Source organism: Salarias fasciatus, assembly GCF_902148845.1.
Source record: "Salarias fasciatus chromosome 23 unlocalized genomic scaffold, fSalaFa1.1 super_scaffold_20, whole genome shotgun sequence".
NCBI classification, from domain to species: domain Eukaryota; kingdom Metazoa; phylum Chordata; class Actinopteri; order Blenniiformes; family Blenniidae; genus Salarias; species Salarias fasciatus.
In genome coordinates, this window is record NW_021941230.1 from 13765128 (window position 1) to 13776196 (window position 11069).

An 11069-nucleotide genomic window follows, 5' to 3' on the forward strand; every position below is an offset into this window, starting at 1 on the left:
ACACACACACACCCCGGGTCATGCTCCATGAGCTTAAAAGCCGGGCCTCAGGTGGTAATTCACTTAAACCTGCAGCGGCGCTCACGCTGATTCCATTAGGACGACGACTCTCATCCTGCTCGTGGTGTTTTGGGGGCATTTTGCTCCATTTCTCTGTTTTCTGCTTCGTGAATCTACCTGCGAGTGTGTGTTAGTGTTAGTGTGTGTGTGTGTGTGTGTGTGTGTGTGTGTGTCGAAGCACCCAGGCTGACTCATTTCCTTCCGTTTGCGTATTTACATATGGAAACAGCTCAGCGAGGGACGGCAAACAGTAGTTTTTCTTCTTCTCTCTGCTGTGAACTGATGTTTTTCTGGCTAAGTCGGCTATTTCTGTACGTTTGACCCCAAGATGCGTGTGTGTGCGTGTGTGTTTGTGTGTGTGTGTGGTGTGTGTGTGTGTGTGACCCCAAGCGAGCCACATCGGAGGGCAGATAAAAGCTTTTTTTCCAGCAGTGGGAGCAAACCTTGGTAATTTCTCCTGAAGCAATCTGTCGTCCTCCTGTCATTTTTCATTTTGACCGCACCGGCGACCCGAAGACGGTAAAAGCGTGGGGATCCGTTCGGACTCCTCCTGCGACCCCCTCCCCACCCCTCTTTTAAGACAGCTGGAGTTTCCTGCCAAGAAAACAGGCCCATGGGGAAATCAGGAATCCTGCGCATCCCGGCTATTTCCTGTTTCCGACTCCCACACGTGTTCTCCGATTGCAGCTTCAACACTCACGCGTATTTGTAGTTATTTGTGGATTTGTTTTTGTGCTTTGACTCCATCGAGTCGGTCTGCTACGACGAGGTTTTCAGAGCAGCGACGTGTCCCCCCGTCTTGATTTCGCCGTTTCTGTTTCGTGCCCGCTTCTGTCACATTCCTCCAGCCGGACGTGTGAACGCTCGGTGGCGTTCGCCGTCGCCCCTCCGGTCCTCCGCTCAGCTCGTGGCGCGTCGAGCTCCCACATGGACATGTTTTTGTGCAGATGAAAAGAACGGGGGTGGGGGGGGGGGTCACTGGAGGGGTTAAGCCCGGTGCCCGGTACCAAGAAAGTCCCCGCAAGCGAGCCGGCGACTGACAACCACAGAGCGTGGGATAACAGAAGGAGTGACACCTCTGACAACATCAATGGGATTACTCAGGAGCATTCCATGTGGCTGGACCCTGTTGTGGGGGGGGGGGGGGGGGGGGGGGGGGGGGGGGGGGGGGGGGGGTGGGCGCTGGGACTGTACCAACGTCCAAAATGAGTGTAACTGAGTAAGAACACAGGCAGTGAGGTTGATGTTGTTCTCTGAATGTTGTTGGGTACGTGGTAAAATCCAGTCCCTCACAGGCCGTAGCCTCCTGCAGCCGCTCTCTCGTCCTTACCACTTGACAATGCATCAGCAGATTAGATAACATTGTTGCCGGCCGCACACTGACATGTGTGAGGATCCACCCTCCTCCTCCTCCTCCTCCTCTCAGTTTGTGAAGATCAGATGGTCTGAACTGCACCAGTGTGTCAGGAATGATAAGGGACGGACGTCAGCACGCGTCAAGGCTGCAAAAACATCCAAAGAGGCTTTTTTTTGTGTATCCTGCTTGAAGGTTTATCTGCTGTTTTTTGTCTCTGGTTTTTCTGCATTGTAGCGACTGGAAAGTGTCCTTGTGTAGGAAAGTCTCTGCTTCCTGCTCAGGAGGAATACGAATATTTAAAAAAAAAAAATCACGATTCTACATTAAGATATTTTCTGCAACTTGATCATGCCAAAGTTTTAGATTTTAGCAGCATCGAGGGTGAAGAAGCCGTATCTGAACACGTCAGGCACCCAGGCTGAAGTAATCTCTCTGTGTCTCACTAGAGGAGCTGTTTTACCTACCGATACCAGCTGAGCATCAGGCATGGTGGGAATATGGACCATGAGGTCCCCACGCCGCTGTTTAATGACCTCCCCCACGTCCTGACGCCAGAGGACGGAGGGTTTCGCGCTGATATGTTTGTGTACTTGAGGAAGACGCTCCGCTCCTTCCTCCTCCTCCTCCTCCTCCTCCTCCTCCTCCGTCAGCGCCCCCCCCCTTTTCGGGGGTCTCGGGCTGGGAGTGAAGCTGCTGGGCGTGTCGTGCCAAACAGCGGCACACTCCAGACACTACAGGCATTTCATCGATCGCACGGCGCAGGGCGCCCGCTAGGGTCCGGGGAGCGGTTGTCATGGTAACAGGCAGTGAGGTTGGCGTGAGCTGAGCTCGAGGTTTTTTTTTTTTTTTTTTTTTCTTTTTACTGCTTTGTGGGTGTGACCTGATATACTGTGTGTATTTACGTACATCGCTGTGTGCGGGGGGGGGGTTCCTCTCCAGGCAGATGGAGCAGGTGTCCGACGACGAGCTGGACCACGGCGCCGAGGAGGACAGCGACAAGGAGGACCAGGACCCTGGACAAGATGTTCGTAGCCTGGCTGGGAGAGCTGGATAAGCTCACTCAGGTCAGGGCGTTGGGTTATGCGCGTGCTGGCGTGTGCGTCCGGCCGGTGGGAGACGCTCCGGCTCTGTGTGTGTTTCAGAGTCTGGACGACGGCCGGGCCGCAGAAGGTGCTGCAGAAGCCGCCTCTCAGGCAGGAGACCAACATGGCCAACTTCTCCTACCGCTTCTCCATGTAATAACATCAACGGTGAGAGCTGGCTCATCTCCCCCCCCCCCCCCACCTCCTCGCCCCTCCCCCTCTGGTCTCATCACACCCCGTGTTGGTTGCTCCCCCCGCAGAGGCGCTGAACCAGGGCGACACGGTGGACCTGGACGCCCTGATGGCCGACCTGTGCTCCATCGAGCAGGAGCTCAGCACCATCTCCAGACCCAACTCCGCCGCCCGCGGCCAGAGCAAGGGCCGCAGAGGGGGGGGCCCCGGGGGGGCGCAGCGCCAGCGCCAAGCACTCGGGCGGCGGCGGGAGCAGCGGAGGTAGCCCTCCTCCACAGCAGCAGCGTCCGTTTCGTGCTTTAGTTTGGTGTTTTAATGTGACCCGTTTGCCCCCCCCCCCCCCCACAGGGAGCACAGCAGCAGCACCCGGCCTCGCCGGCCAACACGGTCCGGGGCGGCAGCCTCAACGCCCGCCCCGCGGCGTCCAACATCTCCTGGAGACATCACGTCGCAGCTGGAGAGGCGTCCTCAGCATGGACGAGGCGGCGCGCCAGACCTCCTCCTCCTCCTCCTCCTCCTCTTCATCCTCTGTCTCCTCCGCCACGCTCCGCCGGCCCTCGTCCGGGTCGTCGGGCGGCGGCGGCGGGCAGCACCGCAGGACGGGCTCCGTGGGCGCCGTCGGCGAGCAGGAGGCGGCGTCGCAGCGCTCCAGCGTGAACTCGGCGTGCGCCTCCGCCTCCAGCATGGACTCCCTGGACACCGACAAAGTGACGGCAGGAGACGTGGAGGGGCGGAGCAGTCCCGGCTCGCAGGGCCAGAACCAGACCAGCACAGAGGTACGAGGAACTCTGACACACACCCGCCGCTAACCTCCAGCAGTCCTGAGTGAGTGTGTGTGTGTAAATCAGCCTTGAGGTCAAGGTCACCTGCTGAATGTGAAGAATCCAGAAAGTCTGAAGCTGACCCCAATCCAGCCTCTGCACGCTTAATGCACACAGCATGTTATTCTCCTGGATGCAGAGCACGTGCACGCGCACACGCACGCCGCAGCTTGATCAGTGTGTTGAGTGGTGTCCTTGAGTACGCTGTAATCTGGAGTGTGACTTGGATTACAACGTAAGCGCCTCGGAGTCAAATATCCGCCGGGATATTTTGCTGGAAAACGTCTTGCATGTCTTCACTGCATGTTTTCATGTTGTGTTTTGCGTTTTGTCCCCCCCCACCCCCCCCCCACCCCCCTCCTGATTTATCTGTGCCTGCTATCCGCACACAAACACGGCCTGCCCGCTTCCACGTGTTTCCCAGCATGTCACGCTGCGGCGGCCCCACGGTAAGGCGGCCCGGCGGCAGCTTGACTTCGCCTCGCCGGACGGCGAAGTGGACCGAGCCACCGTAAGTGCACGAGCGCGAGCCTGCATGTCCGACTTGCACAGAGTCCGACCCAGAGTCACTGAAAACACTGTTTGAAGCTGCAGAAAGTGGTGCTGTTCGTGTGTGTGTGTGAGCGTGAGCGAGGTGTGTGAGACGAGAGTCATGTTTCCTCTGTTCATACTTCTCACTGCTTCGCCCACAGCTGGAGCTAACAGCCTCTCTCGCTTCCACGCCAGCAAAGCGATCGAAATCAGTAAAAACCCTCCCAGAGTCACTGACCTCTCTCGGTTTTTGTCTTTCTGTGCTCCCCTGTTGTTTCTCCTCTCCTCCTCACCCCAAAGCACTCCTATCTGGACCGAGAACACCTCGCTCATTCTGAAAAGCATAGCTGGAAAGCCTTCTCACCTCCTGACCAAGGTGATTTCTCCAAACACTTGCTTTTCTGTTCTTCCTTTCTTCTCTTCTGCTCTGCATGTTTGTTTGTTTTTTGTTTTGTTTTTGAAAAATCCATGTTGAACATGCAAGGCCTGACTGCCACTCGTGCACACTTTAGCTGAATTAAAAAAAAAAAAAAAAAAAAAAAAAAGCGGCATGGATTTTTCATTATCGATTAACTTGCACACATATTGACTCCACGAGCTTTTTTTTTCTTTTTTTATGAGTCTGTTTTTTCCTCTTTTTCATTTTCTCTGCTGTTTCCTGTCTCCATTAAGAAAAGAAGGAGTTGTTCATGAAATGCTTCTATCAGGATGGAATCAGTCACACACTCAACACCTACAAGCAATTTAAAGTTCCCCAAAAGCCTTAAAGCCCCCCCCCCGGTCCTCGCTCTGGGCTGACTAAAAGCCTGCTGGCCGGCGGAGACGTGGGGTTTGCTGCGTTAATGCGAATGCCCACTTGAGTCGGTCATGTGGAAGAAGTAGTCTGGGTCAAGGAGGGGGGGCGGGTCGGGGGGGGGGGGGCGTGAAGCTCTTGAGATAAGAGGCTCGGGGTGCGTTTGTAAATACCCCATTCACCCTTTTTTCCTTCCTCAGATATTCACCACTTCAGCCTCTCTCACCCAGATTCCTCTCTCTGTCCTTGTCAGTGCAGTTTAGCTTCCAGCGCTCGAGTCAGTCATGGTCTCCCTCCTGGTCCTGATTGGCCAAAAAGTCGGGGGGGGGGGGGGGCCTCGCTGGTTGGCCGACACCCCCCCATTCTACTATGTTTGAGGGGGATTATGCTCCATCGATTGGGCACGCTCCCAAACCTCTGCATGTGTTTCTGAAGAGAGGAGGTGATGGAGGAGGAGAGGGGGGAGGGGCGTCGTCCTCCCCCTCCGTCTCGCTCGGAGTTGTAGTCGAGCGGCGCTCGTCTCGGGTGCACATGTGTGCAGCGTCCCTGCGAGCCGGACCGGCGGGGCCCAGCGGCGGCAGGAGTCCAGGCTGAGGGACCGAGGAGGAGCTGCTCCGGACCGTGACGGTTCCTGACGTGGTTTCGCGTCATCGGGACGGTTTCCGCTCTGAATCGGATCCTTCCGTCTGGAGGTGGAAGCGTTTGGAGCCGCAGCTCCTCGCCCTTTGGGGATCTTCTACTATTGTCTCCCCGCCGCTCTGTAGCAACATCAAAGAGACCTGCTGCAGCTCCGGCGTGAAGCCGTAAACCCGGCGCCATGTTCCAGGCACCGCAGTCCGATCATCTGCGATTCGTTCCGGCTTTCGATTGATTCCGTATTTGCACACGGGCGATCGATCCGATCGCTTCCTGCAACCTGTAGCATGGAGGTGATGGCGTCCTGTTGGAGGGGCCAGGTGAGCCGCCCGGACGCCTCGGTGCCGTGACCGGTTTGGACGGCGGCTCGTGATTTAATGAAGTTGTGTGTGTGTGTGTGTGTGTGTGTGTGTGAGATGTCTCCTTCCTGCCGGGGCGGAGAGGGGAAGGCGACGAGGCAAGGCTGTGCAATGGGAAGGCGAGAGTGTGAACTGTGCTTTCTGTGTCCGTCCAGGAGGAGCAGGCGGCCAAGCTGAAGGCCGAGAAGATCCGAGTCGCCCTGGAGAAAATCAAAGAGGCGCAGGTGAAAAAGGTAGCGTCACCTTTTGTCTCCTTCTTTTAGCAGAAACGTTTTACTCACTGACTCAGTTTCTCTGTTTAAAAAAAAAAAAGAAAAAATCCTTCTGACCTGAATGGTAATTGCTGTCTTGTCACATTCGCTGCGTGCTGCATTTCTTTGTGAACTTCATTCACAGCGAGGCGGCGAAGCGCACGGAAAATAGGTCATTGCGGTGTTTGATTATGTGTATCTGCCGGGGAGGGAGCGGGGAATCAGGCGGGCCGCGCGAGCCCAGAGACAATGCAGACGTGTTATTTAACCCCGAGCCGCTGAAGAAATGCTGATTTTTAAGCCGTGACGCGTGTTCACCCTTCGGGGAGAGTGTGTGTGTGTGTGTGCGTGTGTGTGTGTGAGGCCGTTTTTTAACTCCACCAGTGAATGAAGTGTGTCCGGATGGGTGCAGAATGGTGTCCTTTTTTTTTAACTTGTAATGAATAGTGGAAGCCCGGCAGTGTCTCGGCAAACGGCGGCAGGAGTCGACTCTGCCGGGGAGACGGAAAAATGACGGGATAATGGGCGCTTGGTACGGCGGGGGCTCGGGGAACGCCAGGGGGGGGTCGGCACAGGAGACTGCTGGGATGAGGCTCGTCTGCATTTCACAACCAGCCACTCACATGTCACAAAGCTGGGATTTCTTCATATCCGTATATTTTCGGGGGGTCTTTCCTGTTAGAATGTAGGTCAGATCCCCCCCCCCCCCCCCCCACCCCACTGCTCCCCCCGGGTTGTCATTGGTTTACATTTGGGTTCAGTCATCTGCAGCTTTCACACCGGTTGGATGTGAGGAGGAAACAAACAGGGGTCAAGAAAATGAGGGCAGGTCTTCCCGCGGCGGGTTCGTTTATGATGAACACGTGTTTCATGAATGAACGCGGTGAATCTCAGTAAATAAAACACAGTAAAAAAAGCAGTTGTAATGAAGGGACAACTCTTCCCCAGCTGGTCATCAGGGTCCACATGTCGGACGAGAGCTCCAAGACGATGATGGTGGACGAGCGGCAGACGGTCAGGCAGGTGCTGGACAGCCTGCTGGACAAATCGCACTGCGGCTACAGCCCCGACTGGTCCCTGGTGGAAACCATCACCGAGCTGCAGATGGGTGAGAGTCCGCGCTATCTGTAGGTGCACGGTTAAAAAGATCCTGCTCCACCCAAATAACGGAAATCCCCAGAGGGCAGATGTGAAGCAAACACTGAAACACAGCCAAAAAAAAAAAGAAAAAAAGGAAAAGTGCCTCTCTTGCATCTTCATCTTCTCTCTTCTCAGAGCGAATCTTTGAGGATCACGAGAACCTGGTGGAGAACCTTCTGAACTGGACGCGGGACAGCCACAACAAGCTCATGTTCATCGAGCGCATCGAGAAATACGCTCTCTTCAAAAACCCTCAGGTGACCGCCCGTCCCGCTGAAACGCACACTCCGGCGCTCGGTGTGTGAACGCTGGATGCACAGACGTCATTGTTTATGCGCGCTGAGAGCCGGAGTGTGTTTGTGTAGGAGACCTAGAAGTAGGTCAGACCTCCACAGCGAGTAAAAAGTGAATAATTTATTTAACATAAGACGAGGTGAGCTGTGGAGTTTACCCCCCCCCCCCCCCCCCTTTTTTTTCTGCTCTCCTCGATCACTTCCAGAACTATTTGTTGGGGCGGAAGGAGACGTCTGAGATGGCCGACAGGAATAAAGAGGCTTTATTGGAGGTAGGAGTCGGTCTTTCCTGTCGTTTTTACTCGTTGGCAGAAGTTATTTATGAATGGATTTCTGTGTTTTCGCAGGAGTGCTTCTGCGGCGGCTCGGTGTCCGTTCCTGAGATCGAGGGCGTCCTGTGGCTCAAAGAGGACGGGAAGAAGTCCTGGAAGAAGCGCTACTTTCTCCTCAGGGCCTCGGGGATCTACTACGTCCCCAAAGGCAAAGCCAAGGTCAGTCCGGCTCGAGGTGGGAGTCGAGCAGATCCACAGCGAGGAGGGAGAAAAAAGAGGCCGAGATCATGAGAAACGCATCCAAACGGTCTGAGCCGTGGTATTTCCTGTTATGAGGCCCGACGGCTTTGAACAACAGAAACACATGCTGTCATATTTATCTACTTATTTATTTCTCAAGCTCGATTTCCTGTGCTCATGCTCTATTTTTAGTTCCGTCAGGAGAGAATCTGATTGTTTGCAGTCTCCGCAACACTTTTTGTCACCTGATTCAAATTTTGCAGCCTTGTTGGAGTCGGTGGTCAAGGTCAGCGTTTTCCTCTGCGTCTCCGCAGGCGTCCAGAGATCTGGTGTGCTTCCTGCAGCTGGACCACGTCAACGTGTACTACGGCCAGGACTACCGCAGCAAGTACAAGGCTCCCACCGACTACTGCTGGCGCTCAAGGTGAAGTCCCGTCGCCGGGAGTCAACTCGCACGGGTCCACGGTGTTTTTTCTGAACGGGACGCCTGTCTCTGCACAATTCCTTGCAGCACCCACAAATCCAGAAGAAGTCTCAGTACATTAAGTACCTGTGCTGCGACGACGTGAGGACGCTGCACCAGTGGGTGAACGGCATCCGGATCGCCAAGGTGGGCTTCAGCCCAGACAGGTTCCAGTTGTTGTTGTTGTGATGAAGTTGTGTTGAAAGTTGTGCTTTTCGTGCGCAGTACGGGAAGCAGCTGTACATGAACTACCAGGAGGCCATGAAGAGGACGGAGGCGGCCTACGACTGGTCGTCGCTCTCCACCTCCAGCATCCGCTCCGGCTCCAGCTCCGCCAGCATCCCCGGTGAGTCGCCTCACCGGCGCCGAGAGCTTCTCGAGGGAGCGTGACTCGTTGTGTTTGAGGCCGGAGTTTCCTTCTGTTTCCCCTCAGAGTCTCAGTCGAACCACTCGGGCCAGTCGGACAGCGGCGTAGACAGCGGCTCCTCTCACGGCCGCTCCCAGAGCGTGGTCAGCTCCATTTTCTCCGAGGCCTGGAAGAGAGGCACGCAGATCGAGGAGAACACCAAGGTACGGGTCAAAGGTCAATCTGTTATCTCACTTGATCATCCTCTCGAGCTGAACCCGGTCTGTTTGCCCGGCAGATGAGGATGGAGGCTTCTCGAGGCGCCACGCTGCCACACCCCTCCCACAGCCACCGCCACCACAGCCAGCACTCACTGGACCACCCGGCCCTGACCCCGCCCCCGCTGGCGCCGCCGGCGCAGCCGCAGCACCAGCAGCAACCCCCACCGCCCCAGTCTCCCCAGCAGCCTCCGTCGCCCCCCCAGGCGCCCCCGGGACCGCCGCCGCCCCCGCCGTCCCCACAGAAGCAGCCGCCGCCGCCGCCCATCAGCAGTTACAACCACGCCCCGCCGCAGCCCCAGCAGCAGCCGCCGGCGCCGCCGTCCCCCCCTCCGCCGCCGCCGCCCCCGCCTCCTCCTCCGCCGCCGCCGCCCCCGCCCTCGGTCCAGACGGTGTCGTACCACTCCCCGGCCCCCACCATGTACAAGTACAGCACCATCACGCGGCTGCAGGGCGCCAACCACCACAAGCTGCCCGGCCACGTCAAGGCCTTCGGCCAGCCGGTGCTCCCCGTGACCCCGGCCCCGCCCCCCGCGCAGGTCGCCAAGCCCAACGTCAATCACATTGCGGCAAGGACTAACGTCCCGCCCCCGCCTCCCGCCGCCCCCGCCGCCCTGCATGCCCGCCCCCGGGTCCGCCATGGCGGTGCTCCGGCTGGGCCCGCCGAGCCCCGCCGCCCCGCCCGCCTTCATCCCCCCGCCGCCGGCTCCTCCGCCCGCCCCGCTGACCAACGGAGTTACGTATCCCCCTCCTCCTCCTCCGCCGCCGCCCCCTCCACCCCCCTGCGCCCCGGCCGCCGTCACTCAGCCGGTCTTCCAGAACGGGCTGAAGCGGGCGTTGAAGGAGCGCTTCCCCAGCCCGCCGCGGGACCTCCTGTCTCCCAACGGGGGGCTCGAGGATTCCCCCGCCGCCCGCCCCGGCTCCGACGCCCCTCCGCCTCCTCCCTCCGCCCCCGCCGCCGCCGCCTCCCCCCCCCCCAGCAGTTCCCCATCCCCTCCCAGTTCCCGCCGCCTCCCGCGCCCCCGCCGGCCCCGCCGAAGACCTTCACCCCGGGCTTCCTCCCTCACGCCGCGCCAAGCCCATGTCGCCGGTCTCCGCCGTTCCCCCCGCCCCGCCGCCTGCCGCCATGTGTGGGCCCACGCCGCCTCCCCCGCCGCCTCCCCCTCCGCCCGCGCCGCTGAAGAAGCAGTTCAGCCTCCAGGCGGGCCACGCCATCCGGTCACCCCCCTCCCACGCTGCCCAAGCAGCACAGCCTGTCCAAACCCGCCGGAGCCACCGCCCACCATGTCTCTGGTGAAGCAGCTCGCCAGCCAGTTTCCGGGGGCGGCGCCGTGCCAAATACCCAATCACCGCGGGAGAGCCCCAAAGCCCCCCTCTCGCCTCCGGCGGTTAAAACCAAACCAAAATGGCAGCCCGGCGGGGGCCAGCAGCTGCAGTCCCCGGAGTTCCCTCCTCCTCCGCCGGACAGCAGCAGCAGCGGCTTCCCAGCACCCCCCCCCTCCTCCGCCGCCTCCCCCGGCACCCGTCACAGGCCCCACGCCCCCCCCTCCCCCCCTGCCTCCTGGAAACCTGGGCTCCCCCATGAGGAGGTCGCCGCCCTTCGCCGGCGGCGCCGCCGGGCTGAAGCGAGCGCCTCCGGCGCCGCAGAGGAACTCCAGCGTGAAGGGCGACTCGTCCGCCTTCTACGAGGAGTCCCGGAGGAACCTGCTCAGTAAGTTCGCCCCCCAGAGCCACGGCCCCTCGTCCTCGCCGTGTCCCGCCTCCTCCTCGTCCGGATCTCCTTCCAAGGACCCCTCCGGCGGCCCCCGCGCCCCCCCTAAACCAGGAAAGCTGAACCTGTCCCACCTGCCGCCGGCGCTCCAGGCCAAAGTGAGCCAGGCCAAGCAGTCCGGCGGGGACTTCCCCTCCCCGCCCCCCGACTGCGCCTACTTCCCCCCCCCTCCGCCGGCCTCCGA

The 11069-nt window shown here is 59.0% G+C and overlaps 1 pseudogene; it reads left to right on the plus strand.

Moving 5' to 3' along the window:
- The first annotated feature begins 2360 nt into the window (after positions 1-2360).
- LOC115383649 (uncharacterized) overlaps positions 2361-11069 on the plus strand; it is a 105691-nt pseudogene continuing 96982 nt past the window's right edge.